Below are 24,906 nucleotides of genomic sequence, written 5' to 3'. Positions count from 1 at the left end.
GTATAGTTCTTTAAAAGTATCTATGAATACAGTTAGGGTAATCTCCAGTTCCCATGTGACCACCTCTCAGCACAGTTCACATTGTGCAGTGCATATCTCAGAGCCAAAGAACCAAGAGGTACATCTGCATATGTACCTCAATGTCTACAGCCCACCAGGGACTGAGTTATCAAGTCACTTAATGAATGGGCAGAGATTCAAATAAGTGGGATATCAAATCGCTTTTCAAAGTTAAAGTTCAGGTTAAAATACACACAGAATCAAGTCAGAGTGAAATCTGCAAATCAGCTCTTGGCTGGAACTCCAATCTGTAAAAGCAAAGAAAAATATCGAAGCTGAGTACCCCAAAAGGAAATACATCAAACACGGGCTTATAAAGATTCACAGATCTTTATTCTATAACTGTACAGTTTTACAAAGAAACAAAGTATCAGATAGCTATCTGGCCCTCAGTACATCACAGCGAATACCAGCCCTTTCGATGTGAGAAGTGAGAGGTACTGGACGTCTAAACATTTACATCTTTTATACATTTTCCAATCGTAATGTCCAGCCCCTCTGCAGGTTAATGATTCTCGGTCTAGGGTTCGTGCCGAGTTCACTTCTAATTTGTCCAACTATATGCATGTGGATTATTTCCAGTTTGTAAAACAAGAAGTCACAATGGCAACAGTGTATCTTCGGATTTAACATTAAGCCTTAGTACACGTCCTATACAATGTAGTTCAACAAGTGTTTACGTTTAGTATTTACACAACATTGTATTTGATGTATGTCCGTGGATCGGACTTGTTGGCGCGGGTAATACTCGATCTACAGGTCAAACGTAGAACAAGGTCTCATTACACGACCCTAACATTTGGCATACGGGCAGTTTAGACATTAACTTATATGTGAAGGTCAGGATGGCTAGGCTACAAGCGGGAAACACTGTCCACCATTTTAGAACACAGAGTTACTTTGAAATGGAAATCAAAATGGCAGATGGACCTAAAAATGGCGGCTAGGTCGATCTATGATCGGAACTTTGCAACACGGATTTCTTCGCAGAGCGACTGGGCTTAGGTCAATATATACAATAGAGGAGGCACAATATGATATCTTGTTTAACAAACCCTCCTTTTGGCCTGAGCCAAGCACTAATCTACTTCTAGTCACTTTACGAGTAACTCCATGCTTCAATGTCCATACATCCTGAATCACTATCAGAGATATCAATTGCCATGAGGTCAGATACTGAGATTTCCTTCAGCACGAATACATTAGAGATTTTCTCTGGGGTGTATACCTTGTGCCCGAATGTACCCACCACTTGTGCACAACATCCTCCTAACATCGAACACATATTAGGAAGACATTGTATACAACAGCAAAGAAACAACAGAATACCTAAAAATAATCAGCAAGACCAAAAGTAGCTTTCATCACCAAGATCGTAGGAGGTCCCAGAACCACGCACTAAGATCCCAGTTTCGCTCGGGAACATGTACTTCTGAACTTAGAACATGCAGATTTTGAATCGCCCTAAAGATAGTTGGGGAGGAATCTGGCACGAAAACACAGCAAGTGGACCCCACTAATTTACATACCCCACCACGTTCAGCCAGGATGACATCTAATGCCATGCGGTTCTGAAGTGCCACTAACCTTATTGCTTTCTGTTCTAACATCATATTATAGAGTATGTCAGTGGTCCGGTTGATGGTCCTCTCCAGTACTCTCGCTAGTCTCCTGATATCTTCTGAGTTCAGTATTTGCCCCCAAAATGGCACAAAGGATTTAGCTACATCACCCAGAACTTGTGCTGAAGTGTCGCCATTCTCGCCCCGCCGTGGACGAGCCTTTGAAATTTCTACAGTGCTAGCAATGAATACCCCGGGTAACAGAATCCCTAAATAACAAGTTCCCTGCCAATCCCTGGGGAACCATGGAAACGCTACATTACCGCAAACAAAGTAAACAGGTTCGCCTACATACAAAGGTCCGTCCTCACTAGTCAAATTTGCAACGTTGGCGCAACCCTTAAAATCACCCATTGACTGAGTACCATTCCTTTGTATGCAGAAAGAAACTGAATCGGGGCTGTGATTGACAGTAGGAGAAGGTGCTGTGGCATCCCTATTGCCTGTAGGAGCCATCTTCAAAGAGATCAAGGATTAAAAAGGACGGGACAGTCTGTCAGAAGGCCTTATAGATTCAACATTTGGCTTGCTCCCATTCGCAAAGAGCGAACATCCCAGGGGGCGTTAAAACACGTTTTTCAAAATCATTTAAGTTAGTCCCATCGAAGTTCCCTGAGATGCCATCGTTCCATCGGCCAAAGAATAGTGCTCTAAGAGAAGCATAGCAAGCAGTTGTCGAAGGTAAAGGATGGATATACCAACCCAGCCCCTTATCCCCGTGTTGCGGTAAATGTGAACAGACCCAACAATTGGACCTATTAAAAATGGCATGTGTAGCATTCATAATGAGTGATAGAGTGTTGTTGTGATAACTCTGTCTGTGCTGAGAGTTTCTAGGAGATAGAGTGTGCCGATACACGAATGGAGTAGAAACAGTGGGTACATTTTCAGTGGGTAACACATTTTTAAGCGGATGTACTTCTTCCAGATACCAGAATCCTAAGGCAATGACTATTGTAAAACCAGTTAACATTATCACAAGAAAACAATACATTTTCAGGGCCCACCCATTCGATTGTTTATTTTCGTGGCTGGTCACACAGTCTCTTATCTGTTCCGTACGAGCAGGAGCGGTTGCATGCATTGTTCTTCAAACAATTTGCACCTATGTTTTTTTGCTGGTGACCTCCAGGCAGAGCGTCTTCTTAGTCCTTTCACAAACCCTAGCCAACAGAATCCCCTTATATACAAATGATTGGGCCAAAAAGGCAAGCCCTTTGATGATTTTCTTTGATGGCACAGCCGAACCGTACAGTAGGTCTATTTCCTCGGACGCAGGTCGGACCTTGTGACTCCTGGTACTGAGTGATCTGTGAACAACGTATCGTCACTTCCCGATGGAAGTGACAAATCCAAAGCGAGATCTGATGCAAGATCCGGAACAAATTTCAGAGACAGAACTGTTGGAGAGTGTGGAGGTGAAATGGCTGTTTCCCCAGGTCCCACAGGCTCAGGGAGAGTCTCCGACACACTCTCGATGCGGTTTACTGCTTCGTGATCGTTGGTTGCAGTACTGGTGAGGGGTTCTGTATCTTGTGTAGCGTGTGGCACAGGGTATGGAATTCGATTGATGTGGGAAGCGTGGATCCAATGCTTCTTGCCTGCTACCCGCACCGCCGTCTGTGTGACCAGGAGGACCTGATGGGGGCCTCGCCAATGAGGTGCGAGGCAAGAAGATTGCTCAAATGACTTTGTGAGGACCCAGTCTCCCAGCCGTATGCTGTGACCGGGGCCCTCGTACCTGACAGGTAAAGCCTCTCGCACCTGGTGAGAAATCAAATACAGATTTTTTGTTAACTGGCCACAATAATCAGAAAGAAGTATATTTTGGACCTCGCGTAAAGAACGGGGCTTTGGGACATTCCAAATGTTAGCTGGCCTACCCATGACCACCTCAAAGGGAGAGAGCCCAGTCTTAGTTTGAGGGGTCGTCCTCATGGACAATAACACGATCGGCAAGGCGTCCGGCCATTTTAGTTTGGTGCTGGCACACGTCTTAGCGAGCTTGTTCTTGATGATGCCATTGTGTCTTTCTACTAGTCCAGCTCTCTGTGCGTGTCTGGCCGAATTTAACCGTTTATCGATCTGTAATCCTGCGCATATCTGCAGCTTTACAGCAGCGATAAAATGTGTTCCATTGTCCGACCAGATGACTCTTGGCAAACAAATCTTGGAAAATATTCCTTCAGCGTGGTCTTTGCCGTGGTCATGGCTGTGGCATCTTTGACGGGAAAAGCTTCAACCCATTTGCTAAAAGCACAGATGACAACTAATACGCATTTGAAGTTATGACAATGCTCCATTTCAATAAAGTCAAAATGAATCACTTCAAAGGGGGCAGAAGGTGGACCAAAACTACCTCTAGGAGTTGATGTGCTCTTTCCCACATTGTGCTGCAAACAGATCATACACCCCTGAATGAAGCGTTCAGCTACCTTGGGGATTTTGTCATTTACCCACACATTTTGCAACACTTTGGTGACCTTACGAGCACAAATATGGGTAGGACCATGAGCCAACAACCATTATCATAATATACGCGTCGGGCAATAAACACTTCCCTTCAACTTTGTCCACCCAACACCCGTCATCATCCAATTTCGCCAAACCCTCAGCCCATTTCTTAGATTCCTCTAACGTGGCATCTGCTTGAATGTTCTTTACAGAGTCGATACCCTCATCCAAAGTACAGACATTTGTGACTTCCCTTGAAGTATACATTTCTGAAGAGAGATCAGTGGCAGTCTGTTTGGCTATCTGGTCAGTGAAAGCGTTCCCTTTTTCGACATTATCTATGATCTTCTGATGCGCTGCGCATTTTATAATAGCTAGCTGAGTAGGGAGTGCAAGCGCTGAGAGTAACCGTACTATCAAGGAGCCATGCTGGATTTTAGTGCCATGTGAGGTCAAGAAACCTCTTTCTGCCCAAAGTCTGCCGAAGTTGTGAACCACCCCAAAGGCATACTGACTGTCAGTATATATATTTACGGTAAGCCCTTCAGAAAGTTCACAAGCTCGGGTCAATGCTATAATCTCTGCGGCCTGCGCGGCGTTATGCGTGATTCTTTTGGTCTCCTCAACCGTGCTGAATGTGGTGATTGTATAAGCAGCTGTGGATGTACCATCCGGGAGTTTGAAACAGGAGCCATCACAAAACAGCTCCCCTTGTGTATTGTTCAAAGGAGTGTCTTTTAGATCGATTCTGCCTTTGGTCTCTTGTTCTGTGGTGTAAAGGCAGTCATGTGACTCTTCGTCACTGCAAGCAGTACCTTGCGGGAAAGGTAAAAGTTCAGCCGGATTAAGAACACAACACCTCTTGATTTGGATGTGCGGTGCAAACAAGATCAATTCTTATCTCCTTAATCGTGAGGAGGTGAGGTGTTGCGTTTGTGTTCTGTTTAATAGAACATCTACAGAGTGAGGTACCATCAAGGTTAAAGCATGGCCTAGGACCATTCGTCGCTCTGTTTTACGGATGCAGCAGCAGCAGCGACAGCTCTCAAACATATTGGCAAAGTGCATGCAACAGGATCACGGGCGGAAGAAAAGTAGCTGCACGGCCTATTCTTCCCTCACACAGCCAAAGCACATCCATCACATTCATGCACATACAATAGGAAGGCCTTTTCATAGTTTGGTGTGCCCAGAACTGGTGCCGAGCACAATGCAGTCTTGAGCAGATCAAATGTTCGCTAGTGTTCCAAGTTCCACAGCAATGGCAAAGAAATGCCCTTCTTCATCAAAGCCAACATTGGTTTAATCACTAAGGAGAAATTTGGTATCCACTGCCTACAGAAGAAGCCATTCCTATCAAGGCTCTAACTTCCTTCTGTGTATTTGGGACAGACATGCTAGAAATGATTTTTATCCATTCAGGCGTCAACCTTCTACCCTCCTTTGACAGGAGATAGCCTAAATAGGCGACCTCCTGTCGACACTATTGACATTTTTTAAGCGAAGCTTTGTGTCCATGTTGTGTTAGGTGAATAAGCAACAACACAGTGCCCTCCTTACAAGCGATCTCTGAGTCAGCAGCTAAGAGAAGATTGTCTACATACTGAAGCAGTGTACAAGTAGTCGGCAACTCGAGTGTGTCGGGCTGCTCTTTCAAAGCCCTACTATAGATGCTAGGACTTTCCGTGTAACCTTGCGGTGGACGGGTAAAGGTAAACGAGCGTCCCCCTAAGGTGAACGCGAACAAGTATCTACTGTCCTTATGTATGGCAATACTAAAGAAGGCATTCTTTAGATCCACAACACTAAAGTGAGTAGCTGAAGCTGGAATCATGGTCAATATTTTTGTCACATCAGGCACAATGGGAAATTGAGGAGCAACGATCTTATTAATGGCACGTAAATCAATAATGAAACGGAAGGGAATTGCGTTATCGCCTTTTTTGTACACGGGCAAAATCGGACTATTGCACAAACTACCTGCAATTTCCTCAATCACCCCTCGATGCACAAAATCGGAGACGATGCATTTCAGAGCTTGCTCACCATCAACCGAGATCTTATACTGGGGCATACGTCGCAAGTTTTCTCTATGTTTTAAAATAATCTTAACAGGCTCAATTTGCAAAACTCAGACATCATTGTTGTCAATTGCCCACAAACACTCCGGAACATCACTAAATTATGGCGGCAAAAGTCTGGTTAAGAATTGAGAGACAGAAAGTTGCTGTGGTGAAATCGTCAAACGCACTCCATCAGAAGAACAATGAATTACCGCATTTAATTCTTTCAATAGATTCAACCCCAACAAATTCTCACCACAATTCGTGGTCAAAAGGAATGGACAGTGGTCCGTAAATGGACCCAAAGAAATAGGTACTGGCGAAGAAACCGGACAGACGACTGCTGTGCCAGAAAACCCTACAGAAACATGGAATGTTTGGAACCCGTGAATGGTCGATGGAACACTTCTGTGCCCCTGTATCTATCAAGAATAGAGGTTTCCAATTTCCCACTATTATCTCAATGTAGGGCCCTTTCTGATAAACGGGAATAGGCGTTGGTTCCAAACCCTGCTTCGGGCAATCCTAGCAAAACAAAATGTCGTCGAAAGGAAGTTCTTAAGCGAGGTAAGAGGCAGAGGATGATCAAAAATGTTTCTATTGTCCAAAATTGGTGCCTGATTGTCCTGCGAAAAAGGTTGCTGTGAATCCTGCGAAAACTGACTTCTACCAGGACCCCCCACCCCTGGGTGGCCTCTGGATCGTCTACCCATATTCCCAAATGCGTTATTCGACCTCTGCTGGAGCATAGGGCAGTGCGCAGGCCAATGACCCTCTTGTCTGCAATAAGCACACTGGTTTATGTTTACAGGACCCAATGGCGCATTTCCCTGTGGAACATACTGACCTCTAAATTGCAAATTACCCCCTGTAGGGCCTCTAACAATCTGCTGCAATAATATTTTTTTTGCTTTTAAGTCACCTTTTCTCTTTTCAACTCTTTTGTTTTCGTTATTGACACGATTCTCATAGTACTGAGCCATGTGCAGTACTTCTGACTGAGACTTTGCTTGCCAAGCGCTCTCGGAGGACATCATTTGTGACTGGATGTCAGGCAGCAATCCACGCACAAATTTATCCACGAATAGTCCTTTCCCAGACTCTGTGCTTAAGTTTTGCCCACTGTAATCTGAAAATACTTGTTCGAACCGGTTAAAGAACTCACTAGCACCCTCAGATTTTCCTTGGATACAGGCATTAAGCTTGTCCCAAATAATCCTTTCAGGAATTATAGTTTTCAATTTTGTAACTATTCTATCAGGCAAAGTTAGTATTACCTGCGGTGGTCTCTCACAAGCTGGCCTTTCTCTATTGAGTCTAGCCACAGTATCCCACGAATCTCCTAACCCTGGTACATCATCTACAGTCCTAATCTGCTTCCATAAGTCAATAGGCAGGAGTACAGGAAATAACAAATCAATATCACTTTAGGTGAATACTGATGATTGCAAGACGGACTATATTTCTTTGTAGAACCCTGTTGGATTCTTCCTAATATCGGGAATAGGTTGCTTTATGGTGTTCACTTCCTGTCTCGAGAACGGGACGTGAATGAACTGCGACACATAATGTGCAGGGATATCCTGGGCAGGTGTACCTGCTGCAGCATTAGCGGGAATCTCTACTTTTGGGGCAAATGTCGGAAGAACCTCTCTCATAGGCAACTGAGAAGTAGGCGACTCCAAGCGCTTACTAAGCAACAGAGCTAAATTGAGCGCTAAAGCAGCTGAAGAAGTGTCAAACGAAAAAGCCCTCTTATAAATACTCAATAACTCTGTGGGACAACAAATCTTTCTTTTTACGTATTCATCCTGCAGGTACTCTACCATTACCTGTATCACTTTCCTCTGCATTTCTGGCGTATACTGACTATACGTGTCATATACTTAAACGGGAGTTATCGACGTGTCTGAGATCCACCTAATCGCATCTTTCGTACAAATGCGTGTTTCCTCATTTATCGATTTACGACAAGGAAAGAACCGTTCTGTACTAACATAGCGTCAAAACTATCACCATCTACATCTTCATCCTTTAATCTTTCCAACTCCCTTCTATACCCAAAAACCCTCTCGACATGCTCTTGTACTTTCTCTGCAGTATCTCTAGAGAATGCTAAAGTATTCAGATCCCTTAACCCTTGTGGGAGATCTATATCATTTAGCCTGTTCCACATTACACATAAATGAATTCCTAATCCTTCAACAAAAAACGTTTTTCTCAGGAAAAGTATCTAAATTACAAAGTGTGGCAAGAACATCAGCCTGTTCACCCCTCTCCATGCAATGCTTAGCCCATGCAGTCAATTCCCGCTTTTTCTCTGAAGACACAGTATTACGAGTTACAATCCACGATCCCGCTCCCCGATCCACTACAAGCGGTGTAGAACCACTTGGAAGAGGGAGAATAGGTACATTTTGAACATCCAGAAACAAAGGTACTATCACTGGAGCGGCAGGCAAACCCACCGGTCCCGTAACAGCAGTAATAGGTGGAGGAACAGGTGGAGGAGCAACAAAAAGAGGAGGAACAACAGCTGGAACAAGAGGAACATTATGAGGAGCAATCGGAGGAGCAGGAGGAGCTACAGGAGGAGGAATAACAGCAGGAAGAGGAACATACACAGGTGGCGCAGTGGCACCAGGCCTTCGTTCATTTAGAAGTTTGTCAATAAGTTCCTCAGATACATGAAAGTCTTTATAAGGATACATTTTCTGGACACCAAGTGAAAAAGCCCTATCCATATTCCTAACTGACTAAGACTGTTTATTTTGGTCATATAACAGCGCTTTTTCGGCGTTCATCATATGACGGCGCGCATGCTTTTCTCTACTCTTAAGCTGCTGCATAGCTTCTTTTTTCCAATTCTGTAATACATCGAATGCTGCAGGTCTAGCCTTTTTCTTCAATAATATGGATGCTAAGTATTCAATACGAGGAATTTCAAGACTACCATTGATTGGCCACTGAAGTTCAGAAGCATGTCTAGTTTGTCTGTGCCAAATATCATTAAATACTATACTAACAATGTCGTGCTTACAGTACATAGTAAACGCCGGCGACCCCTCCATTGGCGCCGGTCGGCCAAATTCCAAAGATTGTCTGTCACTGCGGAATAACGCCCTGAAGCAGGCAGTCAATATCCCAGGCATATCAGAATACTGGTGTTACCTGGTCAATAATTGTACTCGCGAGTGCAATGCGCCAAAACAAATTATCAGTATACTTAAGAATCGGGTCACGACTCACCTGATCAAATCCTAAGGAGGTCCGATCGGATTACAAAGTTCTAACTAAGGTCCCACGTGGTTGGTGATTTCGGCAAATCTGCTCGCCTGCTAACCGTCCAGGGATTGGGTCGTGCAGCGCTGCTGAGGTGTCGCGTCTCATCCAAGAAAGGGGTGCCCTTTTACACAGTCCGATCCCGGTCCGATAGCCATGTCAACCTTCAAAGAGCTGGCATCAATCTTGAGGGTCCCTATTCAGGCGCCATCTGTAAAAGCAAAGAAAAATATCGAGGCTGAGTACCCCAAAAGGAAATACACCAAACACGGGCTTATAAAGATTCACAGATCTTTATTCTATAACTGTACAGTTTTACAAAGAAACAAAGTATCAGATAGCTATCTGGCCCTCAGTACATCACAGCGAATACCAGCACTTTCGGTGTGAGAAGTAAGAGGTACTGGACGTCTAAACATTTACATCTTTTATACATTTTCCAATCGTAATGTCCAGCTGCTCTGCAGGTTAATAATTCGCGGTCTAGGGTTTGTGCCGAGTTCACTTCTAATTTGTCCAACTATATGCATGTGGGTTATTTCCAGTTTGTACAACAACAAGTCACAATGCAACAGTGTAACTTCGGATTTAACATTAAGCCTTAGTACACGTCCTATACAATGTAGTTCAACAAGTGTTCACGTTTAGTATTTACACAACATTGTATTTGATGCATGTCCGTTGATCGGACTTGTTGGCGCGGGTAATCCTCGATCTACAGGTCAAACGTAGGACAAGGTCTCATTACACGACCCTAACATTTGGCCTACGGGCAGTTTAGACATTAACTTATATGTGAAGGTCAGGACAGCTAGGTTCCAAGCGGGAAACACTGTCCACCATTTTAGAACACAGAGTTACTTTGAAATGGAAATCAAAATGGCTGATGGACCTAAAAATGGCGGCTAAGTCGATCTAAGATCAGAACTTTGCAATGCGGATTTCTTCGCAGAGCGACTGGGCTAAGGCCAATTTATACAATAGAGGAGGCACAATATGATATCTCGTTTAACAAAACGACTACCTAGAACTGCAGGAGAGTACTGGGGGCTCATGATCTTACCCTCTCTGACCAGCTCTCAATTATAATTGTAGCCACAGTCCATAGTCATCCCCCAATGGCACGTGCCACCTCCTCGTTCTTCCTTTCTTCTTTTTCCAGCACTACCTTACCTATATGCTGTTTGCCGGTTATCCAGCGAGTTGCACACAGGACAGCTTGGGAAGCAACAAGAGTCCGCCTTTCCCCCCTCTCTCCCGAGCCCTCAAAGGCCTACTGGAGTTTTTGCAGTACATACATTTGAACCTTGTGCCTTCTTTCTGCACAATTTGGGGGGGGGGATTTCATCCCGTATAGTTCTTTAAAAGTATCTATGCATTTAGTTAGGATAATCTCCAGTTCCCATGTGACCACCTCTCAGCACAGTTCACATTGTGCAGTGCGTATCTCAGAGCCAAAGAACCAAGAGGTACATTTGCATATGTACCTCAATGTCTACAGTCCACCAGGGACTGAGTCATCAAGTCACTTAATGAATGGGCAGAGGTTCAAATCAGTGGGATATCAAATCGCTTTTCAAAGTTAAAGTTCAGGTTAAAATACATACAGAATCAAGTCAGAGTGAAATCTGCAAATCAGCTCTTGGCTGGAACTCCAATCTGTAAAAGCAAAGATAATATCGAGGCTGAGTACCCCAAAAGGAAATACACCAAACACGGGCTTATAAAGATTCACAGATCTTTATTCTATAACTGTACAGTTTTACAAAGAAACAAAGTATCAGATAGCTATCTGGCCCTCAGTACATCACAGCGAATACCAGCCCTTTTGGTGTGAGAAGTGAGAGGTACTGGATGTCTAAACATTTACATCCTTTATACATTTTCCAATCGTAATGTCTAGCCCCTCTGCAGGTTAATAATTCTCGGTCTAGGGTTTGTGCCGAGTTCACTTCTAATTTGTCCAACTATATGCATGTGGATTATTTCCAGTTTGTACAACAACAAGTCACAATGGCAACAGTGTATCTTCGGATTTAACATTAAGCCTTAGTACACGTCCTATACAATGAAGTTCAACAAGTGTTCACGTTTAGTATTTACACAACATTGTATTTGATGTATGTCCGTGGATCGGACTTGTTGGCGCGGGTAATCCTCAATCTACAGGTCAAACATAGGACAAGGTCTCATTACATGACCCTAACATTTGGCCTACGGGCATTTAGACATTAACTTATATGTGAGGGTCAGGACGGCTAGGTTACAAGCAGGAAGCACTGTCCACCATTTTAGAACACAGAGTTACTTTGAAATGGAAATCAAAATGGCGGATGGACCTAAAAATGGCAGCTAAGTCGATCTAAGATCAGAACTTTGCAACGTGGATTTCTTCGCAGAGCGACTGGGCTTAGGCCAATATGTACAATGGAGGAGGCATAATATGATATCTCGTTTAACAAAACGACTACTTAGAATTGCAGGAGAGTACTGGGGGCTCATGATCTTACCCTCTCTGACCAGCTCTCAGTTATAATTGTAGCCACAGTCCATAGTCATCCCCCAATGGCACGTGCCACCTCCTCGTTCTTCCTTTCTTCTTTTTCCAGCACTACCTTAGCTATATGCTGTTTGCCGGTTATCCAGCGAGTCGCAAACCTGCAACAGAGCTTCAAAATGTGTCACTGAAGAGGGTCTTCTTTAATCTGCTTCTGCCCTTTTATTTCCCTTTTATTTTGAGAATCAATGGGCATGCCACGCCAGGACACTAGACAGCAGCAGAGGGGTCAAGGGCAAAGAGAATCATCAAAAGCTCCTCCAAGCTCACCCAGATTCACAGATTCACAGGCATGAGCTGCTCGAACAGAAAAGTGTTGATTTATTCCATCACTTAAAACTGACATCAAACTTAGCTGTCACTTGCCTTTGATGTGAGTTTTTAGATGGTAATTGTGTAATGCATGAACTGTGAAACGTATATGCTCGGTGTACAGTTCATATGAAAAGTGTACATTTATTCCACCACTTTAAAAATGACATCAAAGTCAGGTGTATTTTGACTTTCATGTGAGTTTTAGGAGATGTTAATTGCGCAATGTACCAACATACAATCTGAGTATGTGATTGCAGCACATGTTTTAGGTGCCTGTGTGGTAGGAGTATGTGTAGTGTGAATGTGTGTCATAGGACCTTGTGTTTTAGGAGCGCATGTCATCAGAGCATATATTTTATGTGTAGTAAGCAACTGTGTAGGAGGTGTACTTGTCATCGGGACATGTATTATAGGTGTGTTTGATGTAGGAGTGAATGTTATAGCAGCAGTTATCGTTGCTGTTTGTCATTAGAGTGTGTGTAATAAGAGTGTGCAGAAAGTGTGTGTCATAAGTGTATGTGTAAAAATGTGTGCATAAGAGCATGTGTGGTAGGAACATGTGTAGTAGGATCGTGTGTCATAGGAGCATGTGTCATAGGAGCACATGCTGTAGGAGCATGTGTCATTGGAGCATGTGTCATAGGAGCATGTGTCCTAGAAGCATGTGAGAGCACTTGTCATTTGTCCACATGCTATGTGTAGTAAGTGCATGTGTATTAGGCACACGTGTCGAAGGAGCACATAATTAGTGTTCATATACCCAATGTCCATTTTGATATGAAAAGTGTACATTTTTTCGTATGGAAAGTGTACTTTTATTCCATCACTTTAAAATTGATATCAATGCCTGCTGTCCCTTGCCTTTGATGTGAGTTTTTAGATGCTAATTATGTAATGTATGAAATGTAAAACACATTAGCTCTGTGTACAGTTCATATGAAAACTGTACATTTATTCCATCAATTTAAAACTGACGTCACAGTCAAGTGAGACTTGCCTTTGTTTTGAGTTTTTAGGAGATGTTAATTGTATAATTTATGAACTGTAAAACTCATATGCTCTATGTATAGTTTGTATAAAATATGTGCATTCATTCTGCGCATGTGTTATATATAGATACATTTCAAACATTAATATTTCAAAATTGGCTAAGTCGATTTTCAAATATTTTGTTCAATGCACCAATTCCAGATAAAATTTAGGTGCTTGCACAAAACTAGGAAAATATGAGAAGCCAATTTTGAGATATTTTGGCCGGATATTGATTTTTTTCCTGTGGAGACCCTCAGGTTAAAAGATGATCAAAATGCAATCCAAAGTAAACATTTTTTTAAACTATGAAGCTATTAATCTAGATATCTGAACTTTTACTCAAAAATATTTTCAGATTTGTTAATTCAAGCGTTCAAATGTGATTAAAACAAGTCCTTTTCTGAAAGCCAATTGAAACTTTTTCTTAACCTTAACTATGCCTTGTGCTAGTGTGAAGTCCATTTAAGCCTAGTCGCACATTCCACAACACCACCTAGTGGCCATTGCTAGAAGTTCACCTCTAGTTCTGAGGCACAACAGCAACACATTGTGGGTATGCAAATTAGCTCAAATGCAAACCGTTTTCACCAAGAAATTGTCTTTGTCTAAGAGGGCAGTGCTACTTTGTACATAGCTCAATCAACCCAAGACAGACATTTGCAAGGCTACCAGGAAAACGACATACCTGGTTTCACCTTTATTAGGGATCATCAGTGCTGTATAGTCCAGACAGCCTTAGGTTGGAACATTTGGCCATGTTTTCACAACACCAAGAAAGTTATGGTGGGTTAGAACTAGAACTGGAGGTGAACTTCCAGCGATGGCCACTAGGTGGTGTTGTGGAATGTGTGACTTGGCTCAAATGCACTTTCCTATTTTCACATTTCAGGTGAAAGGATTTTTTTCAAACTTTCTTAAACCCACCATAGCTTTCGTGGGAAGCAGCCAGAGTCTGTCTCTCTATTTACCCTACAACGGTTCAGCTTCCGCCTTCTTCTGGTAGCATAAGATGTCTTTCGTAGTGTCTGCTCAGTTCAATCAATTCACAGTGCTGCATTTTCCCCAAAAACATGATCAGTCAAGGTTCCATTTGGAATGTAGCAATCAGCCCCAATTATAGGTCGTACAGGACCGATAACGTCCATGATCCTGAGCCTAGATAGGCCAGAGCAAGGCGAGGGCCTCAGGGCTATAACCGGTTCCTGTACACCACCCTTAGCAGGGGGGATTGAAATTCACAATCCGGGGTTCATCTGGGATCTGAATGTTTTTTTTTTACAGGAGTTGGGCTCTGCACATTTTGCGCAAACCCAATCTCCCATAAAAATGAACAACAAGATGGCTGCAGATATAGAAAATAGAAAAGGAATCCAGTCCCTTATCTAGCGCAACAGGAAGGAGTGGCAGTGCCAGGAGCCCTAGCAGCAGGTAAGTGGTGTGGGGTTGGGATTGGTTAGGGGATGGGGAAGGGTCTCGGGTGGCTAGAAAAACAAGGGTGATATACTGTGTGTTCTCACCCAGGTTTCCATCCACCTGATTGACTGAGGGCCCTTACCTGGATTCAAATGTAGACTGAATGCAGTCTCGACAACAGTCCTGGTTTTCTAGCACAGCTAGTGTTGTCACTGATGTTCAGTCCATCAGGATGCAATGATTTTAAACAGTAAATCCAGGCATTCTCTCTGGAGTTCAGTGTGTGGTCAGAATGGTTGAAATGATTGGCTACAGGCTGGCCCACTTGATGCCTGATTTGTGATACTGAAGCGAATGTGAAGGTCATTGGTGGTCTGGCCTACACATTGTTTTTGTGCAGTTTTCCTGTTGGCACTGAATCAGATAAACCACATTGACTGATCTGCAGGATCTGCGTGATATCACCGAATGGGAAGTCTGAGTCCCAAAAGTCTGTTTAATTTTTTTCTTTTTCTATTTGTTCACATATAAGAGACCCCCCCACAACCCTCCCACCTTACCCTATACATTTTCATTAACTTTACCCCCCACATATATATATGTGGCCGAAGGCCATGCAACCAAGAACAAAGTCGTAAGTACTAGACTTGGAAGACACTGCACACCCATCCCATGTAAAATCTACAGACATACACCTAGGAGGGAAGCCTCTGGGCAGAGGTACTGAAGGATAACACACCTATAGAATAACCCCCACTACCACACATCACCAAGGTGGTTGTGGGGAGACCCTGCAGTCTTGGGTGCATGGCTAAAGCCCATGCATGCAAGACTGAAGTCATAAGCAGTGGAGTTACAAATAAATATGGGTGTGGTGGATTTTGGTCGTTGTTTTGATGCCCTAGTTTCTTCACTTCATGGCTGCAGACGATGGTCCGAAAAGTACATTTATAAGCGGCTAATTTACAGGGACCATGTTTTACATATGCAGCGATGGTTGTGGATAGGAAATGTACTCCTTGAAACTTGGTTGTAAGGTGTAGGTGGTAGGCTACTCACCGGAGAGGAAAGGCCAGCCTACAGGCACTGCAGCATATTACTACCATAGATTAGACGAGTAGATTCCCATGTGTAGAAAATGCCTGCCAATATACTTACTCCTTACTTTGTTCAGAATCCATAAACTTTTTTTAAATTGGTTTTCGTACTTGGCAGAAGTATCACTTTTTTCCATTTCTGTGATGAAAGAAAAAGGTGTGCTAATGTTTGCAGTTTTTCCACATTTACCACATTGCATAATAGACAGTTAACTTTTTTTTAGACCCTCATATTTAGTTTACAAACCAGTGTACTGTGCATTGCGCTCAGTTTCTGTGTTTGCTTTTCTAATCCTTAGGTCTGGAGAAAAAAATCCTTGTCGGATTAAAAAAAACCTTCATTTCTTATGCAACTAAGTACTTCATTTTTTCCTTTCAGTGTTTTATTCATTTTTCTGATCAATGTTATGTTTGTTGCCTTCCTGCCCATTTTTAACAACAGTTAGATACCTGTAGGCGTATTCTAACTGTGCATTTGTTCCTACAGCTTTGTGATACTCATTCATTTGTGTCGTTGACATATCCTGTTTCCTGTATCTTTCCCATTAATGTTTTCTTTGTTGCCTTCCTGACGATTTTTAACAACAGTTAGATACGTATAGGCGTATTCTGCCTGTGCATTTGTTTCCAACGATCTGTGATAATAATTTATTTGTGTCATTCTTCCATCCTGTTGGGTAGTTAGATACCTGTGGGCGTATTCTGTTTGTAGTCTTTCACTTACTCTGTTGACAATTACACATTGACAAGTACACATTATTTTGTAAATTTTGGCTTCAAGAACATTGATACGCATTTGTTAGGTTAGCTGGCAACCTCTGCTTTAGGGTAATGGTGCTATCATTACATTCAAACCATCCAGAATTCTTTTTAATGTATGCAGTGTAGTGACCTGCATTGGTTGTAGCTCCTGCATGGTAGATTATTCCTACTGTTGTAAAGGTTTTCTTTCCAAGTGACACTTGACCGTGTGTAAATCCAGTTAGTTTGCAGTTGTTTTTGGTGTCATCTGCATTATAACGAAGAAGCATAAGTATTATGTAGGCACTATGTGATTGTATCAGTAAGGTAGAGCGATTGTCTGAATTGCAAATGCTACGTAATCTGCCATGGTTTGCATTTTGTACAAGTTGCTAAAATGGAATGTTCTCATAATTTGGTATGGAAATATACACAAATCGCTCATTTGGGATTTCTTCCTGTATCACTTTGTTACAGAGAGTGCATGTATGTTTACACATGTACGATATTTGGAAGATTTCATTTACAGGTATGCTTTTGTTTTCCAATACTAATAGTATGTACATTAGAAATTCTTGTGGATCTTCTTGTGAGTTCCTAGTGAATCTCACCATTCCGGCACAATCGTCCAATTGTTGCCTTACTCCATGAACACTGTATGTGTTGTCAGGATTGCTTGTTGCATTTCTATGCAGCACTAACATTTGCAAACACAATTGGTCTGTGCTGTGCAGGTAAATATTGTTAACAATTGGTGGCAATTGAAATAGAATATTCATTGCTACATTTGCATAACAACTTACCCCACTTTCATTTGTAAATTTGAATGGGCCAGCAAGTTCTGTATCTGAATGCATTTTTCGGTTTTTCTGTTGCTTCTTTGCCGACGTGCCTGGTTTACATTCCCTAATAGGTTCTTCTATGTTTGCGGCAATTGATGAAACTTTAGCTTCTTTTCTTTTTTTTGCAGAAATTCCTGTTGCATTCTGTGCAGCACTAACATTTGCAAACACAATTGGTCTGTGCTGTGCAGGTAAATATTGTTGACAATTGGTGGCAATTGAAATAGAATATTCATTGCTACATTTGCATAACAACTTACCCCACTTTCATTTGTAAATTTGAATGGGCCAGCAAGTTCTGTATCTGAGTGCATTTTTCGGTTTTTCTGTTGCCTCTTGGCCGACATGCCTGGTTTACATTCCCCAATAGGTTCTTCTATGTTTGCGGCAATTGATGAAACTTTAGCTTCTTTTCTTTTTTTTGCAGAAATTCCTGTTGCATTCTGTTGCATTTCTGTTTCATTTACTTTTCTTTTACCACGTTTCACTTTATCTGGAACAGGGTATTGTTTCAGATGAGGAGTGTACAGTGAACACAATCTATTGTATTCTAGAATGCAAAGAATATCAGCTTTGACTTTACTTGAATCAAAGTTTATTAGAAATAGACCGTCAAGTGTACGTAAGCGTGATAATGCTACATAGCTCATGCCTTCCTTAAACAGTGTCTTTCCTATATCTATAAATGCTTTCTCTAGGGTAAGACCTTGGGATTTATGAATGGTAACTGCATATGCAAGAGTTAGAGAAAATTGCTCTCTACGTACATACATGTCTTTGAAGAGAAGAAATCGAGCCATTGAGCGCCCTATCCTTTTCACTTCTGAAACTTTATCAAAGTGAATATTTACAAACTGAATGCTGCTATCACGTGGGTATGATTGAAAGCCAACAACTGTGCCCTGTGCTCCATTAACTAGCCCTTGCTCTACGTCAAGGTTACGTTTAAGCATTACTCTACAATTTAATGATAATTTCAATACTTTTTCGAACCCAGCTGTATTGCAGATTGCATTTTCTAAACTATTTAGTCTTGTTGTGGCTTGCTCACACATGGGTACTGTCAAACCATGTATGTCTAGTTTGTCGGTGGCGCTAATTTCTATTATTGCTTGCATTTCTTTCTTTAACATTGTTTCATTGAATTTGAAACAGCTTGCAAGAGTTGGCATTAAGGCCATACAATTGACATTTGTGTGTGCTATTTGTTCCATAACATCAGTTGCACATGCATTATCGCCATAAAGTGCATGTATATGCCGCTTTTTCAATAAAGCTTGTGCTTCTTGCGATAATACACCAACTCTAATACTTTTTAAGATGTTGGCATAAGTGAGATCTGCAGAATGCCGCATGTTCTCAGTTAATTCTCTGTATTGGAAATGTTGCCAAAGGTTAACATTACCTATGCTACCAACAGTTTTCCGGCAGAGTTTGTGGCCTAAGGTTTTAAAAATCGGTTCACCTTTTACTGGTGTCAATTGTAGAAGATCTCCGAAAACGATAATGTGTTTCCCTGCAAAGAGTTCTTCGTTATTACTTTTAAGTACTTCTTGCAATCTGAGATGAATCAAAGCCAACATTAAATTGGAGACCATGCTCACTTCATCTATTAGTAGCATTTTCATTTGTTTCAATACTCTACGTAATTCCACTGCAGCTTCTGCAGAAAGTTTGTAGTAGTCTAATTTATTTTGATACTCTACTGGAAGCAGTAGTAATCGGTGTAAAGTCACACCACCTATGTTGTAAGCAGCTAAACCTGTGGGGGCTGTTACAACAGCTGATGTTGTTTGTCAATTGTTGAAGGAACTTGCTGATAATTTTGATTAAGAATGTTTTCTCTGATCCAGCTTCACCACTGACGTACAGCAGTATAGGTTTGTAATTTTGGCAGGTACATTCTTTATTTTTGTGTTGTATGCCATGCATAATTTGTTTTGTTACCTCTTCAAAAATGGTGCTCTGATCGTTGTTAAGTTTTCCTTGTTGTACAGTTAAGTCCTCTGTATCTTCTTGATACATGGTGTTTTCTACTTCTGCCATAGCAACTTCAGCCTCTTTTGCTATTAGTGGTTGTCCTAATGGTTCTTGACTATCTGTTACAGAAATTTGACTACTGTCGGAAGACTCTTTATCTAGTTGGGCCTGAATTTCTTCTTCCTGTTGCTGCTCATTGTGTACCATTGTTTTATACTGCGTAAAGTTAACATCGGTGATAGTGCTTTCATTTGCTTTGAAAGCATCTTCATAGCACTCAAAATTATCTAGTATGTCTTCCTCTTTTCTCCATGGTTTGAAAAGTTGTAACAGAGACATGTAATATAGTTCTTTTTGTTAAGGAGTTTTTAATGACAATTTCACATGATTAATTAAGCTTTGTTTGTTAAGTTTCACTAAGCTCCCTTCACAATCGGTCACTCTATATCTACATGTGCTTTCATCAGGTTTTACATTATTTTTGTATGCAACGTTTTGACCTATGTGGTATAGACACATGCTTTCCAGAGTGGTACTCCTGTTTGGATAGTATGTGTCCAGTAAATTGTTTTTTAGAATGTCTTGGCTGTTGGGATCATTTCTGGCAATTGTTTCTATGTCCTCATATGATTTTAGCACTCTTTTTCTAGATTTTGCAGGACCAAGACTGAGCCATACTATGTTGTCTGATTTTCCATACAAAGCAGTGCCAGTTAATCGATCTGCTGCTTCTTAGGCGCCACATTCTCTATGAGAGAGCATTTTTATGCCTAGGCTGTACAATTTCTGTGATAATGTTTTGTCTGATGCTAGGTCATCCCAGAGGTCTTGAAGCTCTGTTTTTTCTGCTTTTGTTAAGTAGGCTGTAACATATTGTGCAACAGCAGTTCAATTGTCTGCAATGTACTGCACATCTATGTTTGCATTCCATAATAGGGCAATGATTGCATTGTAATCATTGATATATTTTGATTCTTCCCTTCTTTTTATGTAATACGTGTTTTTAGGTGATTTACCTTTAACACTATGTCGAACTGAAGACATGAAGTTGTTTACTTCACCTGTTTCTGTAACTGGTCTAGGGAAACCAAAGCGGCATTTGGTGTAGTATTTACCTTTGTTTTTGTATTTACGGCGACAATATTTGCCACATTTGTGTCTTTGAAATTGTAAAATCTGCCTATGCAGCTCACTATGTGTCTGTTGTGAAGGGATTTCACGTGTGACATATTTTTGGATAAACTGCAAAAAGGTGCTATCACTGTCGTGCCCAAATTTCGGTTCACCTTTGATCCATAACAGCATGTGAATATGTGGTGCTCCTCTCGCTTGATATTCTTTTCTCCAAAAGAAGTGTTGTACTTCTCCAACGGGAGGAAAAGTTTTATTGCAAATAAAGTGTAGCATTGCAATGAAACGATGATGGAAATATCTTGAGACATTAACTGGATCTAGAGAGCAAAGTTCTCCAGGTGTTAATATATCTATGTTGTTTGTGTTGCTGTTTGCTATGGGTAAGAACTCATGTAAATCTTCCCATGCATATTCTGCACAAGTTAGCGTAGCAAACCAAGTTGGTGGTCCAAGGTTTCTGATCATGCAACGCACGTGTCTGTGCCGTCTAATCCAGTATTCCTTTGTACCACGCATGTTTGCAAACAAATTTGTTATACTTGATTGTAAAAACCTAATTTTTTTCTTGTACTTTTTGTATTAACTGTGTAGCTGATATATTTTGAAAGTGCGTTCCAGATTTAAGAATGTGTGCAACTCCATAACATAGTGTTGCTAATTCACTTTCATAGAGTAGGTGAAATATGTATTCCACATTTTGTCTAAATCTGGGATCTTGCGAATAAATTTGTAATAAGCGGTATTCTGATGCCCCAATCTGAGTGGGTCTATCATCGTATCTCCCACCTTTGCCAGTAGGAAATAGCAGTGGAAAAGCACGTGCGTCTATACTTTTTTTCCCAAATACTAAATGGTGACCCTTTGGTTTGTCGCATTTGGTAAGTTTCTAGTGCATCATCTATACTTTCATTGGAATGCAATGGATGAATTGTGTAATGGTCCAAAAGAGTGGATACTGTAGCTGGATCCAGAAGTTCGAATTGTCCAGTTTCTGATGGCTCTTGAATTATTTCAGTTGTTTGCCTTAACCTTTCATCAATATTTATTTCCTTGTAGTACTCATTGTTGTCTTTTAGATATTGCAATGCTTGTGTAACTTTGTGTAAGTCTACTAATTGTTGCCAAATTTTTGTTGTCCTTTGTTGGTACTCCATTTACCAAGACTATTAAAGAAGGCTCTATTGAACGTTCCACTCCTAGAGTGTGCACATTTTCCGTTAGATCTAATGGCAGGTAAACTACTTTGCCACAAACGCCTTTCACCAATTCAGAGGAAGGTAAATTTGCTGTTTTTGGATGAAGGCGTATAATCGCTTGAAATGGGTGAACTGTTTGAATTATTATGCTCTCATACAAATTGAGCTGTTGCAGGATTTCTGGTAATGGAAACAATTCCAAATTATTTGTAATTGCACGTGAAGGAGTGTGGTTGTTGTCTTATTTTGCAGTACAGTAACTGCAACATATTAGGCGTTCAGTTATTTCATATTTGCCTTCAGCTAAAAGGTACAAAGCTAATTCAAACCATTTAGAGTCTTCATTGTTTTCTATTTTGTATGCTATGTCCACATTTTGTGTGTTCCTTTTGCGGCAACACACACACACATGGTTTGGTACTTCAGCTGATTACCTTTTAAATTTTAGTATTTCTTTTTTGTATGTGTGTAATAGAAGGTTGCTATGTGCAGAATTGTTGCTACTATGCTCTAAAACTGTTGCATTTTCTACGTGGCTCTCACTTCCAAAATACTTTTTCTGAATACGATCCATTTCTTCTTGTAAGTATTTGGGTGTACCATGCAGAAGAGTGGTATTTAAATTGCCTAATTCTGAAGCTGGACTTTTTGCATTGTATATTTTATACACTAAATGTTTTACTTTGGAATGATGTACTGATATTCTGTTGATATCATGGAAGGTACTTTTGCAAATAGGCCCAGAAATGCAGGCTAATGAATGTCCTTTTAGTCCTGTGTGTTTCCGCACTACACAAATATCCATATTTTGCAGCACTTTCATTTAACCTTTGTCTTTACCTTTTACATATTGATTGAGGAACAGACGTAAAGATTTGAAAGCTTTGTTTGGAATGGCACACATTGATGTGCACGGCCATTTGTATACTGGACGGTGTGGTTCTGCTGAATCGAGAGGTAATTCTGAGTTTTCAGAAGATAGTTTTGTAAGCAGTGTTTCTTGTTCCATGATGGTAGTATTGATTTTCTCATACCCTCGTCCACTGCTATGGATGGCAATTGTGTTTGTTTGATTTTGTTTGTATGCTTCTTCATTAAAATATGGCTCTGTGGTTGTTGTGTGACTCCATTCACCACCACAAACATGCAAAAAAATATTTTTGTTCACATTCTGTTTATTGCTGAGTTTCTTTTGTAGTTTGGTACTTAGTTTTGTTAGTGCTTTCATCCTTTTTAACACTAATATGGACAACTTCCTTTTGAGAAGGATTGCACTGTCCACGAGTGCTTGTAGAATTAACTTTCTACAGTACGTTTTAAGGGGTGAGGATGATTTTGGTCCTCTTCTTAGTAGATTCTGAAGGACTCTGTGATAAAACATTTTTGCTAAAATACTTTTTTTACTATGGGTTCTTCTTACACTATCAGGATTATTAGGAACATTGTTAGCTGTACTGGCAGCCGTTTTGTTTTACAACATATGTGTGTTTTGTGACCCTTTTTGATGGAGGAGGTACAGTTTCGGTAGTTGAGACTTCTTTTATTATGTTACCCAACTGCATTAGGTGGTTTGTACCAAGATTCTCCACTAACTCTACAACAGGTGGATGCTTACATTGGGCACCATTATTTTTATTTGCTCTAATTCTGCGTTCCTTTCTACAGAGCTAGTTTTTGGTGGGCATTCTTTGGTGTCTGTTGAAAAAAAAAAGTATACTTCGGTCTGTTGTCCAATGTATGTGTGCTGTGTGCATGTGTGCATAAGTGTGATGGGGAAGCTCTTTGGCATGGTGTGTCAACGCACAGTGACCTCTAACTATCATTTGGTAAGGCTACTTTACTGTTTGTATACTAGTACAATGTGCTTTAGATGAGAGTACAAAGTGCCCTACTTGTGACGAGAACCATTATTAATAACCGAAATGCCAAAAATTTGTACCGCTACTTATTTTCACAATCTAATCTTCTAAGGTTTCTTCGGATATGTCGTCTGCAGTGTAGATGCTGTTGATTCTCAGGTGAGTAGTCTTCACTGTGAATTAAAAAAAACGATATCAATTACTTTGTGTGTTTGCAGCCGTCATGATACTGCACACTTTACTTGTACTTCTTTCGTCAGAGGATTCAACTTTCATATTTCAACCCAGTCCACGTGCACATTTCACTTCTCTCCGTGCAGTCTTTGCATACTACTTTCAATGTGGTACTTGAAAGTCCTTCTAAATAAGTAAATTTTTTAAGGGTTTGCAAATGCCTTGTTCGTTACAAAGTGTAGTATGCATAGGAGAGAGGTTTGTAAGCGATAGGACAAAGTAGTAGATGGGCGAACATTTTGTACTTCTTAATGAAAAGCACGATGTCTAAAAATCGGGAGACCCTCCGAAGGACATGTTAGCACCACAATCGGGAGCGATTACTATTCTCATACGATCACATTGCAAGTAGCATTACTGTTGGCAATACAGAGTACAGAAATCCGACATTTTCTCATACACAATTGAGGTCTGCCCTAAATTATACTTTTCAACTCACACGAATTTAGCGAGTGTCACCCACCTTGTAAAGGGCAGACTCACCCACCAAGCCTCCTGCACGGCCATTCATTCCAATGGGCGTCTCACCTGCCAAAAACAAAATCGTCTGATTTCACCCGCATTTCAGACAAAAATGGTTGAGAGCTATGCCTAAATAGGCATGCTTGCAACGTATGTACAGGTTATGCAGAAGACAGTAAGCAGTCGTGCAATTTGTTAATGACAGATCTGCAATCTTGCACTTTAAACGGGGGAGCGTTGTTATGTGTTCCATATGGAAATTTACCGGCATTATTTTGTCTATTTTAAATCATAAGGCTTCCACATGTACTCTGATTAAAATGTACCTACCTGTACTCTATAATGATACATGTGGACATGCATGGAGCTGTACGTAGAAATTTGCAATCCTTGCACAGTAGCTTGTGAAGTAGGTGCTTTGCAATGGTATGTGATTTCCATTAAGAGTCATCGACAGTAATTTTGAAGTGCGCAATGTTGATGACAGAGTTAAAAGTAGCGATGTTCTATGTGATTGGTGAATGATTGTGCGCCCGCTTAGTTGTGTCCAATGAGAGACTCAC

Source organism: Ambystoma mexicanum, chromosome 9, assembly GCF_040938575.1.
Source record: "Ambystoma mexicanum isolate Mex_15411 chromosome 9, UKY_AmexF1_1, whole genome shotgun sequence".
Classification (NCBI taxonomy): domain Eukaryota; kingdom Metazoa; phylum Chordata; class Amphibia; order Caudata; family Ambystomatidae; genus Ambystoma; species Ambystoma mexicanum.
This window is presented reverse-complemented; position numbering follows the sequence as displayed.